At 39.4% G+C, this 16573-nt stretch overlaps 1 protein-coding gene across 2 annotated transcripts in view; it reads right to left on the bottom strand.

Annotated features, from left to right (window-relative positions):
- The window catches only part of PEX7 (peroxisomal biogenesis factor 7), a 1759991-nt gene that overhangs the window by 1234689 nt on the left and 508729 nt on the right, over positions 1-16573 (bottom strand). The gene's annotated exons all lie outside the window — the stretch shown is intronic.

Genomic DNA, 16573 nt, shown 5'->3' with positions numbered 1-16573 from the left:
GCATAGGCTGCTGAGTTATTGGGGCTTGGAGAGCATCAGAATTTGAAAATTATCATTTAATAAAAGGTAATTTGCCTTGGAATAGTTCTTAACTGTTACTGGTTTTAATGGGATTATGGAGTTGACTTTGATTTCGATGGAGAGAGATTCGTAGTTGAACCTTACCAGGGAGGACAAGATATTGGGGGGGGGGGGGCAGTTTCTTCCATATTTCTCAGCACAAGGTGCAGTATGTTGGAGCCTGTAGTGGGTGTACTCCCTACTTGGTCAAGGATGTTTGTATTTATGAAGTCCAGGAATCTCTGTGCCGGTAGATTTTCAGACATGGCAGGATTCCCAGTCTACAGAGGGGTAATTAAAGTCTCCCATGAGTAAAGTGTTAAGTTGGTTGATAATTATACATTGTGAGGTTCATGGGATATGGAAGATGACCGAGTTAGCTAGGATATGGTACAGGATTTTGTCTGTGGTGATTTGCACATAGAGGAACTCCAGCACGTCATCCTATATGACCACCCAGGTGTGCTTGTTACTGATGTATACTGAGACAACTCCACCTTTAGTAAAAGTGTGGAAGGCACTGAAACCTTGCACTGCTGGGGCACTCCCTGCTGCTTTAAACCAAGTCTTGGTAACTGCACAGATATCTGCATTATCGGGTGTGAGGAGTGCTTGGAAGGAGTGTAGTTTTTACTTAGGCTCTTAGTATTCAGCAGTAACACCTTGAGGTTCAGTTGAGTTGAACTTGCTATGTCAGCAGGTTTGGCATTGCCTAAAAATGCACTATGGGGATGAATAAAGTTTTAGCCAGTATTTGAAAGCTTAGAGGGCAATAGAGTACACCATCCTTATTAAAGCAACTAGGTCTGTTAATCATGTCATCCCAAGCTGACAAATACTGCATCCCTTTAGAATGACACCAGAAATGCAGCCAGTTGTTGAAGTCAGTCATTGTTGTTCATACTGTAGCATCATCTTTGGTGATGGTAATCTGCTGCTCAATGCTAGGCTCATACCAGCCTGAAACACAGTCTGAAAGCTCCATAATGTCTCTCTTCGTATAGTCCAGGGAGGTATATCTCAAGTCATTTACACTTACGTGGGCTATGATGGAATCACACTGTTATCTGTGGTATAATGACTTGAGTGCACACATGATTTGGTGGATCCCAGCTCCAAAATCTATAGCTTAATGCATTAGTGGAGGATGCGCAAACAAAGATTACAACTTTAAACAGGTAAATGATAATTCGAACATAAAAGCACTGAAACGCAAACCAGAGAAAAGACAATTCTCTCACTATTGAACTTCTACTACAGTTTAAGCCACCAGACTATGCAGAAATTTACCAGTAAAACTGTTTATAGAAAACTGCAATAATACAACACTAAGGCTCAAAATCTAGCAGTAGTACACAGTCTTGTCACAATTGTGAATTAAACTACAAGACTATGGCCCAGCATGGTTTACAATACAAACAGATAGTTTGTACTAGTAATTCTACTTGTGGAAATAGAAGTGCAGAATACTATAGAAAGACAGTATTCCAATAGCTGCAAATCTGCAAATTAAAATACAAGACTAAAGTCCCAGAACAAACTAAAAAATGCAAATAGATAGCTTTTTTGGCTAAAACATGTAAACAATCAGAAACAGTTCACTACAAGTGCAACTTAAATATTTAAGCAGAATTGAAATAATTCTCTTTCATTTTTTGATGAAAAGCTAGTTACTCAGTTCCACACTTCTCCACATCTTGGATAAAACACCCTACATAGGGATAGTTCTATGCTAGCTAGAGAGGCATCCAATCAAGTAAAGCCAATATTGGAGCTCTTTCAGAAACTTTAGCTTAATGTGTTAGTGAGGGAAGGGGCAGACACAGAATGCAACTTTAGGCAGGTAAATGATAAGCAAACTATAAAAGCACTGAAACACAAACTGGAGCATGAACAAGTTCCACATCTCTCCAGATCTTGTGGGATATCACTAAAAAAAAAATTGAGTGCCAATGCCAAAACTGTATTGTAAATGGTTAGACATTGGCAGCAATAAACATCACAATTAAGGGGAAAAGCAATGTCTGAGAGACCGCTGCTTGCAAATAACAGGAGGACCAAAGAGACAAAAAAGTTATGTACTTATCATAATGACAGATCTCTATGGTCCCTTCCCCTTCCATTTCCATTTCAGTGGTGGGGTTATCCATCCTTGTTGTGGGTCTGAGCCAGCAACCTTGCACACAGAAACTTTTCTGGCACTCAAGCTTCTATCCTCTCCCTTTTTCCCATGATGCAGTGTGCCTGCTCTATTCCTCAGATAGAGTTTGGCCTCCATCAGAAACCAATGTGCTAAGAAAGGCCTGGTGAAAGATTTTGGGCTTAGATTTACAAGTCTATCCAGGAAGGACAATTTGATTGTGGGACAGTGGGTGGTGTATTGAGATAGACAGAGAGTGACAATAAAGATTTATTGTTATGCTAAGAACATAACTTTGTATCCTATATTTCCCCTATCTATATGTCTTAGTGGTTGGAATAAAATCCCCAGCTACTTTCTTCCTGGGTGACATGGCAGGACACCAGGTGAGAACAGAAAAAAACAACGGAAGATCTTGAAATGAGATTGAGTTTAAATTGTTTTATAAAGGTGTGCATTGCTGACCATGTTGCTATACACAAATATCCTTTGTGGAAGACATCTTGAAATAAGCTATAGAGCTTATGACAGATCTAGTGGAATGGGCATTGGTCCTTGAATGTAGTGGTTTGATATGAATACAGTAAAATGTGGAAATGCAATCCGAAAATCATCTAGATAAAGTCACTTTAGAGACCTTATTTCCTTGTCTTCCAGAAGGAAAAAAATAAAAAAGGTTGCAGATGGTCATCTTTCCTAAATGCTTTTGCTCTGTGATGGTAGAATTTTATCCCTCTGTACACATCTAATGCATGGAACAGATACTAACTCTCTGTTAGAACAGCTTGTGAAGAAAACTATTAAAATAATGGTGTGGTTTAAGGCTGTTTCTGGGGCTAATTTAGGAACAAAGATAAGGCTTGGTCTGAGAGAGACTTTATCTTTATGAAAAATCACATACAAGATATAAGGGTTTTCTGGACAAGGTTCGTAGTTCAAACACTTTCTCTTTGCTGAAGTAACTTCCAAGAAAGGTGCTGTAAAGTCAAATCTGACATAAGCCCAAAAGGTGGATTTGTGGGAGCGTGAAGTACAAAGGTGAGGTCCCATGATATGGATTGAGGTCTTTGACAGCTGATCTAAGAAAGGTGCCCTTCAGAAAAGTCTTACATACCTTTTGGGAAACTAGAGAATTACAGTTGAAGCCCAAGTGAAAACCAGAAATGGCAGTCAACTGGACCTTGATAACAGAGTAGAAGGAGTCTGAATCAAAAAGGCTGGCTAGAACCTGTAGAGTGGAATGCATGGCAGTTGATTAAGGATCCAATCACTAATTCACTGCCCAAAGAGTAAATCTTTTCCACGTACTCATATAAAGTTTCCTAGTAAACTGCTTTAATTAAAATTTGATCTACACCAGAAGACAATGCTGGATAGCTAGTCATCAATGGAACTGGAGAAACCATGTAACAAGTCTGTGGGACTTAATTTAAATGTTATGTACTCACCAAAACTAGGCATCTGTGTTGTCCATTTTCATTTTTCCTCAACGAATGGGTTATAGATCTGATCTTTGGATCCGACTTGACCACATACCTCAGACTTTGGATCCAACTCTTGAGCTCCTCCCTCTACCTACCCATAATCCCCTAAGTCCATCCTCAGTACCTCAGATCAGTTATGCTGCCATAAAATCCACATTAAGAAGTTAGAGAAAGGGATAGATGACAGAACAGGGCTCAAACTCAGAACCATAGGTTCCAATAATAAAACCAACAGATCACTCCAGAAAATTATAGGAAGGGGGGCAGAAGGGTGGGAAGTTGGGGAAGAATGAAAATGGACAACACAAATGCCCAATTATAGTGAGTACATAACTTTTAAATCTGATATTTTTCCTCAATGAATGGGACAGAGTCCCCAGCTATGGGAATCTTGGGTGGCCCTCATGTAAGGATATTCCAGAGAACCACAGAGCCAAAAGCATCTCTGCTTATGGAGATTAGGTCCAAATTGTAATGAGTAACAAAGGTATGAGCACTGGACCATGTGGCTGCTGTGCAAAGATCATCAAGACATTCTTCACCAAAAAGCTGATGAAGTGGCCATGGATCTAACGGAGTGAGCTTTAGGTGGTCTTGGTAAAGAAATGCCTTGTTGGGAACAAATCCAAGAAATGCAAATAGCTATTTATTTAGTTAATGTAACTTTAGATACTGGATAACCCAGTAGACTATTTGAGAAGTAGACAAACAGTTGGTGTTATTTTCAGATTTCTTTAGTTCTGTGCAAATAAAAACTAATTGCATGTGCACATCCAGAAGATGCAGCATGTATTCTCCTTTGACTAAAAAAATTTGGAAAAAAAACAGTAAATTTAATGGATTGGTTAATGTTAGATTCAAAAGCCACTTTAGGTAAAAAGGAAGGGTTTGTTCATAAAGTAACCCCTGCCTTTATGGAAAATAGTGTAGAGAGTCTTTGATGAAATAGCCTGGAGTTCAGAAATCCTTTTGGCAGAATGGATAGCTACTAAAAAGGCTGTTTTTAATGACAGATACTTTAAATCATTTTTTTGCTGAAGGTTCAAAGTGCTTCTGAGTCAGACCTTGTGGTGAAGGATCTTTTACTGGTGGTCTAAAGAGGAAAAAAGCCTTACAAATCTTGAAAGAAGATAAAGAATAATTTTTATCACCTGCGTGAAAATTAGATATGGCTGCCAAATGTAGTTTAACAGTAAAAAAAAAAACAAATCCTTTACTCAGAAGAGCAGCCAGAAAATTAACAACAGCAGATACAGGGGCAGTAAAAGGGTCAACATTGTTTTTTAATGCCCAAACGGAAAATCTTTTCCATTTACTCTTGTAAAATTTTTGGTGGAGTCTTTTTGTGAGGATATTAAAACAGTACAAACTGGGGAAGAAAGCCTTGGCTGCCTGGCTATCATTGGAACTGGAGAAACCATGTGGTTAGTTTGAGAGCTGGGATATTGAGATGAATTATGCCTGAGGGTGTGACAGAAGATCTGGACTTGGTTCCAGTATCCACGGAAGATAAAGAAGATAAGAACAAAGGAAGGGGAACTACAACTGGTGAGGTCAGAAAGGGGCAATGAGGATGACTGAGTTATTCAATCTTTCTGTGGACATTTTGGGATAAAAGTAAGTGAGGGATAAGCATAAAAGAGAATAGACGGCCAAACGTGGACTACATCATCTCTCAGTAACTCCCTCTGAGGGGGGATCAGGGCAAAATATCTACTGCATGTGTTGTGGTGGGATGCAAAGAGGTCACAGCCAGGGTGGACCCAATGATGGAAAATTCCTTCCGCCACTGACTGTTTGAGAGTCCACTCATGAGCCATCAGAATGGTCCTGCTAAGTTTTCCAACTAGTACACTAGATTTCACTGGAATGTGTATTGCTACTAGAAAGCGGTTAGAGGAGATCACCTATTGCCAGACTCTTATAGCCTCCCAGTAGTGACAAGTAAGACTTGAGTTCCATCTTATTTGTTGATGTACCAGACTACAGACATATTGTTGGTATGAAATGCAATAGTCTCTAGAGGAAGAGCAGCTTGAAATGCCTGCAATGCCAAAAGGACTACTCTCATCTCCAGGATGTTGATGTGCAAACTGGTCTCTTGGGGGGACCAAGTGACTTGGACTGTCCTTCCCAAGTAATGACCCCTCCAACCCAATTGGGAGGCATCCATGGTCACTGTGGCCAGTGGGTGAGTAAAAACACAGGGTCAACCAAGGTAAATGGCATATGACTGGATCCACTAGTGAATGTGGTATTGCATACTGGCGCAAGTTTGACTGGAAAAGATAGAGGTTGTTGAAGAATAGACCATTGAACAGCTAGAGTCTGGGAAGGGGTGTAGGGTTGTAGGCATAAAGCAGGGTGCTAAAGGTAGAAGGACTATTGCTGCTAACATAGACCCCAAAGCTTGGAGAATTAGTCTGGATGGAGGGGATGAATGAGCTAGAATTTGATGAACCTGAGATCCGAGTACGTCTATGCCATGGGTAGGCAAACAGGCCATTTGTGTTGCCGTGCTCACTGTGCACCAATAAGCTCAAGACTCTGTACCAGTGTGAGGTTTGATTTGCCATAACTGACTGTGATACCTAGTGAGTGACAAATATGGAGCAAATAGTCCCTGGATTGTTGTAGGAGATGCATGGTAGGGGAGGTGAGGTTCTAGTCCTCTAGGTATGGAAACACACAGAATCCTTTTAGTCTCAAGTGAGCTGCCACCACTGCCATACATTTGGTGAACACCCTGGGGGCTGTGGTAAGTCCAAAGGGCAGGGCTCTGAATTGGTAGTAACTGGCTCCCAGCCAAAAGTGTAAGTGTCTTCAGGAATGCCTATTTATTTTGATAAGATAGTATGCATCAGGAAGATCTATGGAGCATATTCAATCATCCTTGCATATAAACGGCAATGTGGACTGGACAATGACCATTCGGAACTTTGATTTTTTCACAAACGGATTTATTTTTCTTAGATCCAAAACTGGTCTCAGGTCCCCTGTCTGTTGGGGCACTAAAAAGAAACGTGAGTAAGTTTTGAATCCTGTTTGGTATGGTGGGACCTTGTGGGGGACTCTTTTGTCTTGCAGCTTTTGAATTTCTTGTGCTGCAGCCTTCCTCTGACTGGGAGGAACATCAGGACTTTTCTTTCTTTTGGAGACTGGAGGTTGAGAAAATGTATGAAATAACCACTGAATATTATTTTTAGCACCCTGGAATCTTTTGTTATAGCAGCCTAGGTGTCTGGGTGCAAGGACAAGCATCCACAAACTGCTTCCAGATGTGGGCAGTCAGGCAGCACTTCAGGAGTGCTGGAAGGGTCTATCTGGGAAGGAATCATGGAAACCCTGATTTTGCATGCCTCCTCTGCCTCAAGGGTGACATCTACTGTTAGAACTGCCTCCTCTGCCTCTGATGGAGTTGTCTCCACATGAATCCTTGAAAGGAGATTTGCGGAACCACATTTTATCACCACCTCTCTGATTTCTAGACAAAATTTGTTGAGGGGTAGAAACTTGATTCCCATGGCAGACAGGGTCTTTCCTTCTTGTTCCTCACAAGCAAGCACTTCTTTCACAGAAGGGCCAAACAACGATGTTCCATCAAAGGAAGCATTGATGAAATACACCTTAAAAGGCTCTGCAAAGTCACATAGACGCATCCAACCATGTCTCCTTATGGCAATGCCTGAACCAACCACCAGTGAGGCAACTTCTGTTGCATGAAAGAGCAACCTCATGGAAGTGCTGGAAACAGACAAAAGAGTGGCCACTTGAGAAAATTATCTTTTGAAATCCTCTACAGAAAGGCTCATCCAGACTCTGCTACACTTTGCTGTGAAGGAAAGGTTAGATTGCTGTTATTTTTTGTATTTCTGTATTGCCTTTCTATATTTTGAATACTGTAGTTTGTTTTCTTTATCTTGTGTTTTGCTTGCATTCTGTTTTAACAGCATATTAAAACTTCAAAAGAGACCACAGCTCTCTCTGTTCTGAGTCAGGCAGAAATAAGAACTGATTAATTAAGGACTCATTCATAAGACAGAAGAGGTCACTTAAGGTTAATCACTTGTTAACAGACGGGGTGGAGCTAGGAACTAAAATTTCTATTTAAGGAGTAAACTAAAACATTTCAGAGCTTTACCAGAAAGGCTCATCCAGACTCTGCTACACTTTGCTGTGAAGGAAAGGTTAGTTTGCTGTTATTTTTGTATTTCTGTATTGCCTTTCCATATTTTGAATACTGTAGTTTGCTTTCTTTATCTTGTGTTTTGCTTGCATTCTGTTTTAACAGCATATTAAAACTTCAAAAGAGACCACAGCTCTCTGTTCTGAGTCAGGCAGAAATAAGAACTGATTAATTAAGGACTCATTCATAAGACAGAAGAGGTCACTTAAGGTTAATCACTTGTTAACAGACGGGGTGGAGCTAGGAACTAAAATTTCTATTTAAGGAGTAAACTAAAACATTTCAGAGCTTTACCAGAAAGTCTCATCCAGACTCTGCTACACTTTGCTGTGAAGGAAAGGTTAGTTTGCTGTTATTTTTGTATTTCTGTATTGCCTTTCTATATTTTGAATACTGTAGTTTGTTTTCTTTATCTTGTGTTTTGCTTGCATTCTGTTTTAACAGCATATTAAAACTTCAAAAGAGACCACAGCTCTCTCTGTTCTGAGTCAGGCAGAAATAAGAACTGATTAATTAAGGACTCATTCATAAGACAGAAGAGGTCACTTAAGGTTAATCACTTGTTAACAGAGGGGGTGGAGCTAGGAACTAAAATTTCTATTTAAGGAGTAAACTAAAACATTTCAGAGCTTTACCAGAAAGGCTCATCCAGACACTGCTACACTTTGCTGTGAAGGAAAGGTTAGTTTGCTGTTATTTTTCTATTACTGTATTTCCTTTCTATATTTTGAATACTGTAGTTTGTTTTCTTTATCTTGTGTTTTGCTTGCATTCTGTTTTAACAGCATATTAAAACTTCAAAAGAGACCACAGCTCTCTCTGTTCTGAGTCAGGCAGAAATAAGAACTGATTAATTAAGGACTCATTCATAAGACAGAAGAGGTCACTTAAGGTTAATCACTTGTTAACAGAAGGGGTGGAGCTAGGAACTAAAATTTCTATTTAAGGAGTAAACTAAAACATTTCAGAGCTTTACCAGAAAGGCTCATCCAGACTCTGCTACACTTTGCTGTGAAGGAAAGGTTAGTTTGCTGTTATTTTTTGTATTTCTGTATTGCCTTTCTATATTTTGAATACTGTAGTTTGTTTTCTTTATCTTGTGTTTTGCTTGCATTCTGTTTTAACAGCATATTAAAACTTCAAAAGAGACCACAGCTCTCTCTGTTCTGAGTCAGGCAGAAATAAGAACTCATTAATTAAGGACTCATTCATAAGACAGAAGAGGTCACTTAAGGTTAATCACTTGTTAACAGACGGGGTGGAGCTAGGAACTAAAATTTCTATTTAAGGAGTAAACTAAAACATTTCAGAGCTTTACCAGAAAGGCTCATCCAGACTCTGCTACACTTTGCTGTGAAGGAAAGGTTAGTTTGCTGTTATTTTTTGTATTTCTGTATTGCCTTTCTATATTTTGAATACTGTAGTTTGTTTTCTTTATCTTGTGTTTTGCTTGCATTCTGTTTTAACAGCATATTAAAACTTCAAAAGAGACCACAGCTCTCTCTGTTCTGAGTCAGGCAGAAATAAGAACTGATTAATTAAGGACTCATTCATAAGACAGAAGAGGTCACTTAAGGTTAATCACTTGTTAACAGAGGGGGTGGAGCTAGGAACTAAAATTTCTATTTAAGGAGTAAACTAAAACATTTCAGAGCTTTACCAGAAAGGCTCATCCAGACTCTGCTACACTTTGCTGTGAAGGAAAGGTTAGTTTGCTGTTATTTTTGTATTTCTGTATTGCCTTTCTATATTTTGAATACTGTAGTTTGTTTTCTTTATCTTGTGTTTTGCTTGCATTCTGTTTTAACAGCATATTAAAACTTCAAAAGAGACCACAGCTCTCTCTGTTCTGAGTCAGGCAGAAATAAGAACTGATTAATTAAGGACTCATTCATAAGACAGAAGAGGTCACTTAAGGTTAATCACTTGTTAACAGAGGGGTGGAGCTAGGAACTAAAATTTCTATTTAAGGAGTAAACTAAAACATTTCAGAGCTTTACCAGAAAGGCTCATCCAGACTCTGCTACACTTTGCTGTGAAGGAAAGGTTAGTTTGCTGTTATTTTTGTATTTCTGTATTGCCTTTCTATATTTTGAATACTGTAGTTTGTTTTCTTTATCTTGTGTTTTGCTTGCATTCTGTTTTAACAGCATATTAAAACTTCAAAAGAGACCACAGCTCTCTCTGTTCTGAGTCAGGCAGAAATAAGAACTGATTAATTAAGGACTCATTCATAAGACAGAAGAGGTCACTTAAGGTTAATCACTTGTTAACAGAGGGGTGGAGCTAGGAACTAAAATTTCTATTTAAGGAGTAAACTAAAACATTTCAGAGCTTTACCAGAAAGGCTCATCCAGACTCTGCTACACTTTGCTGTGAAGGAAAGGTTAGTTTGCTGTTATTTTTGTATTTCTGTATTGCCTTTCTATATTTTGAATACTGTAGTTTGTTTTCTTTATCTTGTGTTTTGCTTGCATTCTGTTTTAACAGCATATTAAAACTTCAAAAGAGACCACAGCTCTCTCTGTTCTGAGTCAGGCAGAAATAAGAACTGATTAATTAAGGACTCATTCATAAGACAGAAGAGGTCACTTAAGGTTAATCACTTGTTAACAGAGGGGTGGAGCTAGGAACTAAAATTTCTATTTAAGGAGTAAACTAAAACATTTCAGAGCTTTACCAGAAAGGCTCATCCAGACTCTGCTACACTTTGCTGTGAAGGAAAGGTTAGTTTGCTGTTATTTTTGTATTTCTGTATTGCCTTTCTATATTTTGAATACTGTAGTTTGTTTTCTTTATCTTGTGTTTTGCTTGCATTCTGTTTTAACAGCATATTAAAACTTCAAAAGAGACCACAGCTCTCTCTGTTCTGAGTCAGGCAGAAATAAGAACTGATTAATTAAGGACTCATTCATAAGACAGAAGAGGTCACTTAAGGTTAATCACTTGTTAACAGAGGGGTGGAGCTAGGAACTAAAATTTCTATTTAAGGAGTAAACTAAAACATTTCAGAGCTTTACCAGAAAGGCTCATCCAGACTCTGCTACACTTTGCTGTGAAGGAAAGGTTAGTTTGCTGTTATTTTTGTATTTCTGTATTGCCTTTCTATATTTTGAATACTGTAGTTTGTTTTCTTTATCTTGTGTTTTGCTTGCATTCTGTTTTAACAGCATATTAAAACTTCAAAAGAGACCACAGCTCTCTCTGTTCTGAGTCAGGCAGAAATAAGAACTGATTAATTAAGGACTCATTCATAAGACAGAAGAGGTCACTTAAGGTTAATCACTTGTTAACAGAGGGGTGGAGCTAGGAACTAAAATTTCTATTTAAGGAGTAAACTAAAACATTTCAGAGCTTTACCAGAAAGGCTCATCCAGACTCTGCTACACTTTGCTGTGAAGGAAAGGTTAGTTTGCTGTTATTTTTGTATTTCTGTATTGCCTTTCTATATTTTGAATACTGTAGTTTGTTTTCTTTATCTTGTGTTTTGCTTGCATTCTGTTTTAACAGCATATTAAAACTTCAAAAGAGACCACAGCTCTCTCTGTTCTGAGTCAGGCAGAAATAAGAACTGATTAATTAAGGACTCATTCATAAGACAGAAGAGGTCACTTAAGGTTAATCACTTGTTAACAGAGGGGTGGAGCTAGGAACTAAAATTTCTATTTAAGGAGTAAACTAAAACATTTCAGAGCTTTACCAGAAAGGCTCATCCAGACTCTGCTACACTTTGCTGTGAAGGAAAGGTTAGTTTGCTGTTATTTTTGTATTTCTGTATTGCCTTTCTATATTTTGAATACTGTAGTTTGTTTTCTTTATCTTGTGTTTTGCTTGCATTCTGTTTTAACAGCATATTAAAACTTCAAAAGAGACCACAGCTCTCTGTTCTGAGTCAGGCAGAAATAAGAACTGATTAATTAAGGACTCATTCATAAGACAGAAGAGATCACTTAAGGTTAATCACTTGTTAACAGAGGGGTGGAGCTAGGAACTAAAATTTCTATTTAAGGAGTAAACTAAAACATTTCAGAGCTTTACCAGAAAGGCTCATCCAGACTCTGCTACACTTTGCTGTGAAGGAAAGGTTAGTTTGCTGTTATTTTTGTATTTCTGTATTGCCTTTCTATATTTTGAATACTGTAGTTTGTTTTCTTTATCTTGTGTTTTGCTTGCATTCTGTTTTAACAGCATATTAAAACTTCAAAAGAGACCACAGCTCTCTCTGTTCTGAGTCAGGCAGAAATAAGAACTGATTAATTAAGGACTCATTCATAAGACAGAAGAGGTCACTTAAGGTTAATCACTTGTTAACAGAGGGGTGGAGCTAGGAACTAAAATTTCTATTTAAGGAGTAAACTAAAACATTTCAGAGCTTTACCAGAAAGGCTCATCCAGACTCTGCTACACTTTGCTGTGAAGGAAAGGTTAGTTTGCTGTTATTTTTTGTATTTCTGTATTGCCTTTCTATATTTTGAATACTGTAGTTTGTTTTCTTTATCTTGTGTTTTGCTTGCATTCTGTTTTAACAGCATATTAAAACTTCAAAAGAGACCACAGCTCTCTCTGTTCTGAGTCAGGCAGAAATAAGAACTGATTAATTAAGGACTCATTCATAAGACAGAAGAGGTCACTTAAGGTTAATCACTTGTTAACAGAGGGGGTGGAGCTAGGAACTAAAATTTCTATTTAAGGAGTAAACTAAAACATTTCAGAGCTTTACCAGAAAGGCTCATCCAGACTCTGCTACACTTTGCTGTGAAGGAAAGGTTAGTTTGCTGTTATTTTTTGTATTTCTGTATTGCCTTTCTATATTTTGAATACTGTAGTTTGTTTTCTTTATCTTGTGTTTTGCTTGCATTCTGTTTTAACAGCATATTAAAAGTTCAAAAGAGACCACAGCTCTCTCTGTTCTGAGTCAGGCAGAAATAAGAACTGATTAATTAAGGACTCATTCATAAGACAGAAGAGGTCACTTAAGGTTAATCACTTGTTAACAGAGGGGTGGAGCTAGGAACTAAAATTTCTATTTAAGGAGTAAACTAAAACATTTCAGAGCTTTACCAGAAAGGCTCATCCAGACTCTGCTACACTTTGCTGTGAAGGAAAGGTTAGTTTGCTGTTATTTTTTGTATTTCTGTATTGCCTTTCTATGTTTTGAATACTGTAGTTTGTTTTCTTTATCTTGTGTTTTGCTTGCATTCTGTTTTAACAGCATATTAAAACTTCAAAAGAGACCACAGCTCTCTCTGTTCTGAGTCAGGCAGAAATAAGAACTGATTAATTAAGGACTCATTCATAAGACAGAAGAGGTCACTTAAGGTTAATCACTTGTTAACAGAGGGGGTGGAGCTAGGAACTAAAATTTCTATTTAAGGAGTAAACTAAAACATTTCAGAGCTTTACCAGAAAGGCTCATCCAGACTCTGCTACACTTTGCTGTGAAGGAAAGGTTAGTTTGCTGTTATTTTTGTATTTCTGTATTGCCTTTCTATATTTTGAATACTGTAGTTTGTTTTCTTTATCTTGTGTTTTGCTTGCATTCTGTTTTAACAGCATATTAAAACTTCAAAAGAGACCACAGCTCTCTGTTCTGAGTCAGGCAGAATTTTTCCCTCCCTCCCACCCATTTAAGTTGTCTTGTTAAATACCACTGTCTTTCTAGTTGCCCGCCTCTTATGTTAATCTGACCATATATCTCATTTCTCTCTACTTTCACTGGCTTATGTGAGTAATCACAAAACCATCACTTTTGAAATCCCACCCCTTCAATTATTTAAATTTATTGGCCATCCTACAGTATTTCATAGTACCAAAATACAAAAGTAACCACCCCTTTCAGTCCATCTTGCTGTTTTAAAAATAGTAACTCTCCACTAAACTTTAACTTTTTAAACAGGTAAAACTCAAGTTACCTACTTTCATATCTAACTTCTCTAGTGCACACTGCAGAGTGCATTCTTTTCAATCTTACCTTTAAGCATCCCTGTTACTAGCACTTTCTCTAATACCTAAAAAGATCATCTCTACTTGACTCCAAGTAGACTTTTCTCTATCTGTTAAACCTAGCACTTGCTCCTACAGTACTTATTACCTTGATACGGCACTCTTATAGATAGCACCCCAAAAGGCAAACCCCATTTCTCGGTCACCCACATCCCCGAATCTCTTTTAAAGTTTTTTGTCTAGTCCTTCTAGCATGTCGAGGGATCAGTTGCTAGTGTCCTCTCCTGCTCAGCTGGTGAACCTGGGAATATTGAGGCAATGTTACAATTGCCTCATGTACACAGACAACCCTCTCCTCCTCCCACAAAACACAAATACATGCGAGATGCAACTATACGGCCAAACTGGAGGCTGAGCTCTCTCAACATAGGACTGGCAAGACCAGTCAGGAGGAGAAGGTTACCACACACACTATAGACCCAGTCTCACATAGTACCATCACAACCTCAAATCATACACATAAACACACAAAGACATACTCGGCTCTGATCAAATATCTACCAAAACAGCAGAGGCCACCAAAGCAGACACCCAAACAACCACCACCTCAGAACACAACACCTGCAACACATAGACCTCACAGTCAGAGTGTCAAACAGTCACAGCCCTTAAGGCCAAACACAATGCCAGACACACTAGTCATTGGTGACTCCATAGTCAGACACACTGACGTTCCGCTCATCAGACTGAGTAAGGAGAAGGTCACAGTAAGCTGCCTGTCGGGCGCTAGAATCCGCCACATAACGCAAGCACTCAGGTCTCTCAACAGCAGGTACAAATACGACTCAGTCATTGTCCACGCTGGTGTAAATGACCTGAGATGTACCTCCTTGGACTACATGAAAAGAGACATTGAGGAGCTCTCTGATTATGTAGCCCAGGCAGGTATGACCCTGACCTTGAGCAGTATCCTACCTTCACCAAGAATGATGCCACAATACAGAGATAAGATGATCAGCTTTAACAATTGGCTTAAACTCTGGTGTCATTCAAAGGGGATCCAATGTCTGTCTGCCTGGGATGACATGCTGGACAAGCCACGCTGCTTCGCAAGGGACGGCTTGCACCTGTCACCCCTGGGATTCCGGATATTGGCAAAGGCTCTTGCCACCCCCATAGTGCCTTTTTAGGCAAGGCTCAAATTCTAAACCTACCACCCTAGAACACAAAAAAGGAAAAAACTAAGGGTAATGCTGCTCAATGCCAGAAGTCTAAATCTCAAAATGCACGCACTCGAGGCCCTTCTCAGTATGGAGAACATCGATGTCTGTGCAGTGACAGAAACCTGGTTCAAGGCTCCTGAGAGCACCCCAGCACTATCAGGTTTTACCTCTTATCATGCGTTCCGCCCCAAAATCCGGACAATACCAAGAAAGGAGGGGGGGTATCCATATTCATCAAAGACACCCATACCTCAAGACTGGTGGCAACGCACGATGCATCGGAGACCATCCAGGTGCAATTAACCATAGGCAAGACTGCTCTGCAAATTGTAGCATGTTACAGGCCACCCTCACAAACTCAGGAACCTCACATGGCCTTCCTGAAAACACTAGTGGGCATAAATGTATCACCAAACACCATCATACTAGGTGACTTCAATTACCCTAATATAGACTGGGAACACTACTCAAGCCCAAACACCCTAGCCCAAAAGTTCCTGGAATTCATAAACTCAAATGCCATGGAACAACTAGTCACCATCCCCACAAGAGGAGAAAACATACTTGATCTCATCATCACGAACATGGGAGCACAATGTTCAACACCGAAGTATACCCCTCACTGGTGAGATCACCTCACAAACTAATCTCGCTGGAGGTCCTCATTCCCAGCCCACGTGAAATAAAAAAGACCACAGTAAAGAACTTCGAAGCCAACTTCACACTTCTAAAGACTAGTGTGGTCTCCTTTAAGGCCCCGAGCCATGGAAAACAGTACTCAAGCCGCTGAATCACTTACAAATGCCTTCTACCAGCACCTGCAGGACTGCATGGACAAGGCAATCCCAAGCAAAACAAAGACTCTTTGTACCAAAGGCAAGCGTCCAGTCTGGTGGACCCCAGCCATAAACAAACTCTACAACAAAAGGAGGAAGCTACTACAAGATAGAGCAAAATCCTTAAAAGGTAAGACACCCTTGATCACTATAAGTAAAAACTAAGAGCTCTCATAAAATCATCCAAAGCAAATTTTGAGAGAAAAATAGCTAAAGACTCAAAAGACAATCATAAGGCCTTCTTTAGCTATGTTAGAAACCTGGGAGGAAACTCCCAGATATGCTCAGAACTAGTTCAAAATGATGTGAAGATTACTGATCCTACAGACATTGCCAACATACTGGCTGACAGGTTCAGTGCAAACTTCTCCCTCCCCCAAAAGGAGAGATATCTATACCAAGCGATTGCAGCCCCCAAACATCTCCAACGCCCAAGTGAGAACTGCTCTCTCCAAAGCAAAAACACAGCATCCATGGGACCTGATGGTGTCCCCGGCTGTGTGCTCCACGAACTCAATGAGGAATTAAACCCACAGCTAGGACAGCTGTTTAATCATAGTCTTACCTCTGGATATGTACCCAGGAGTAGCGCACTGCAACTGTGGTCCCACTTCACAAAGGCGGTGCCTCCACCGACCCTGGAAATTACCGCCCATTAGCTTGACAAGCCTTATCTGCAAAGCCATGGAGAGGATCATAAT

Source organism: Protopterus annectens, chromosome 1.part1 (genome assembly GCF_019279795.1).
Source record: "Protopterus annectens isolate FY-2018-M chromosome 1.part1, PAN1.0, whole genome shotgun sequence".
Taxonomy (NCBI): domain Eukaryota; kingdom Metazoa; phylum Chordata; order Ceratodontiformes; family Protopteridae; genus Protopterus; species Protopterus annectens.
The sequence above is the reverse complement of the archived record's forward strand: the minus strand, read 5'-3'. Positions and strand labels throughout refer to the sequence as shown.